We start from the raw sequence: 2902 nt of genomic DNA, 5'->3' as shown, positions 1-2902 counted from the left end.
AACCTCCAACTGTCAGCCACTGGTTTCTGGTGTAATTGCGCCCTCTGGTGGTGATAAACAGGAACTAAAAGCAGAACTGCCACCACATTTATTTAGCCTAAAATCGATCAATTAAAAGATTTTGAGTATAATAAAGTAGTAAACGTGTAATAGTCGTCTTTTAAGATGTTTCTAATGGTGTTAAATAATTCATAAAAAAACCTTTGAAGGTTCAGTAATTAACCTCCAACTGTCAGCCACTGGTTTCTGGTGTAAATGCGCCCTCTGGTGGTGATAAACAGGAACTACAAGCAGAACTGCCACCACATTTATTTAGCCTAAAATCGATCAATTAAAAGATTTTGAATATAATAAAGTAGTAAACGTGTAATAGTCGTCTTTTAAGATGTTTCTAATGGTGTTAAATAATTCAAATAAAAACTTTTGGAAGGTTCCAAAATTAACCGCCAACTTTCAGCTACTGGTTTCTGGTGTAAAAGCGCCCTCTGGTGGTGATAAACAGGAACTACAAAAAGAGCTACAGACACGTATTGTCAAGTTTGTCCTCTAATTTTCTTTTTTGTTTTGCCTAAAATTCATCAACTTAAAGATAATTAATCTCTTAAAGTAGTACAATTTTAATATTACCCTTTTGAGAAGTTGTTTATGGCAAAATCATTACTTAATTCATAAAATAAAACCTTTGGAAGGTTCAGTAATTAACCTCCAACTGTCAGCCACTGGTTTCTGGTGTACTTGCGCCCTCTGGTGGTGATAAACAGGAACTACAAGCAGAACTGTCACCACATTTATTTAGCCTAAAATCAATCAATTGAAAGATTTTGAATATAATAAAGTATTAAACATTTAATATTCTTCTTTTAAGATGATGATATTAGTGGGCACCCAGATAGTTCAGTGGGTAGAGCATGTACCGATATACAAAGGTTTTGCTCCTTGACGCAGCGGGCACGGGTTCGAATCCGGCCTGCGGCAGACACAGACACGTTTTGTCAAGTTAGTCCTCTACTTTTATTTTTTGTTTTGCCTAAAATTCATCAACTTAAAGATAATTAGGCCTAATCCCATTTCTTCCCCTTACCCCTACCCCTTGGCCCTATCCCTAGCTTTTGCGCGTTCACGCGGGATATAGTGTCGGTCCAATACGTATACGGCCTAGGGGTAGGGGATCGATCAAGGGCTGTATAGCCCTTGAAATCTAGTGTGGACGCGACCTCACTAGAAAACACACATCAACGTTGGCTGCCGCATCGACCAGAGAGACACATAAATGTAAGTACTTTTGGTTTAAATAATTGATTAAGAAGTACGACAGTTTTGTTTTGTGGTCTATGCAGTCCTGTGCATGTGTACTTGCAACCATGTTCCTAACTGAAACTTTTTTTAAATCGGTAGCTTGCGCTAACGCTAATCGCTAACGCTAACGCTAATCGCTAACGCTAACGTTGATTTGCACAACAGTTCCGCATTTGTCTGCCTAGAATTGACTGTATACATCGCATATTTGCATGCATTATTAACGGTTCATGATACATTCGTTCTTAATTTCCACGTTGTTAAAAATCAATAGCGTGCTGATAATGCAAGCATTGCTTAACATAGTACACTACTGCTTATGATATTTTGATACATGCTGTGCATTGCATTCACATCGAATGTTGTGCCAAGTATATAATAGTAGTATTTTGTTGTTCCAGTCCAGCCCTGCCATGTGCTTGTCCTGGGGGGAGATGCACTTTTTAACCATGTGCTTTGTTGGTGGGGGGGGGAGACGTTAGCCAGCTGCTAGCTATGTGCTTTGTTGTAGGGAAGGTGAAACACAAAGTATATATATTGTTGATTTTCTGTACATTTACCGTGCTGTATCACACAGGGACGCCAGAGGGAAATCAGGAAGCTCATCACTTTTCGGTCACAGAACGAACATCTATTTCTGAGGTCAAAATACGCCGCAAAGCAACAATGGGAGTGAGTCATGCGTTTGTTGTAGCAATTCATTATTGTATTGGAACTGTTACTGCATTGTCATCATTTGTTATTCATTCCTGTAATGTACATGTACATTTTGTTGTTTATGACGCAGGAAACTGATGAAAGACATGGGGTTGTTTGAAAAGGTAACAGGCCAAAAAGCTTCCAAAAAGTGGGAAAACCTGAAGCAAAAATACAAGGTATGTGGTGTCCAGTTAAAGAAAAATAACAAACTACATCTTTGCTCTCAAAAACAATAGAATGCAATGAATGCATACTGTATGGTTGTAGGCTTCATTGTAGTGTGTTGTGTGTCCCTCCAGGAATTAAGAACTCCTAAAACAGGGTCAGTGGGGAAGTGACCGCTGCAACGTGGCAGTTTTACGAAGATATGCACGAGGTGTTGGGTGCCAGGCCTTCAATCGACCCTCCTGTGGTGGTGGCATCATTTCTGGATGAGCGTACGCCAAACCTCATGGTATGTTATGCAGTACATCTTGTGTCTGAAATTCCGAATCGCAGAATGTTAACATGTTATTGTATTGCTGTCTTTCTCTCTCGTGTGTGTACGTGTGTGTGTACAAATTGTTCATTTGTGGAATGTAAATCAATATTATTTTGTTCCTTTAGGCGATTGAGGAGCCCTCATCCCCATCCTGCAGCTCTGCAGCCAGCAGTTCCCCACTGCCAAGTCCCTCCCCAGGGAAGAAAAGGAAGAGAAATCCTATCCTGGATTTCCTGACCGAGGAGTCCAACAGGGAACAGAGGCGCCACGAGAGAGAGGAGGCGAAGAACGAGGCCATGACTGAGCGATTCTTGCTCTCTTTGAGAAATTAGTTGACAAGTTATAGTTCCTTTGACAGATCTACCTCATATTTAAATAATCATAACAGTTGCACTACATTTATATATTATAAATATTAAAATCAAC

The 2902-nt window shown here is 39.9% G+C and overlaps 1 long non-coding RNA gene across 1 annotated transcript; it reads left to right on the top strand.

Moving 5' to 3' along the window:
- Positions 1-2138: 2138 nt before the first annotated feature.
- Positions 2139-2674, top strand: LOC116679059 (uncharacterized). The gene is made up of 2 exons (XR_004329435.1): positions 2139-2171; positions 2602-2674. It is a non-coding gene; the product is annotated as an uncharacterized LOC116679059 (long non-coding RNA).
- The last annotated feature ends 228 nt before the right edge of the window (positions 2675-2902 follow it).

The sequence above is a fragment of the Etheostoma spectabile genome, unplaced genomic scaffold, assembly GCF_008692095.1.
Source record: "Etheostoma spectabile isolate EspeVRDwgs_2016 unplaced genomic scaffold, UIUC_Espe_1.0 scaffold00009271, whole genome shotgun sequence".
NCBI classification, from domain to species: Eukaryota; Metazoa; Chordata; class Actinopteri; order Perciformes; family Percidae; genus Etheostoma; species Etheostoma spectabile.
Note: the sequence above shows the minus strand (reverse complement) of the source record. Positions and strands in the feature narration are given on the sequence as shown.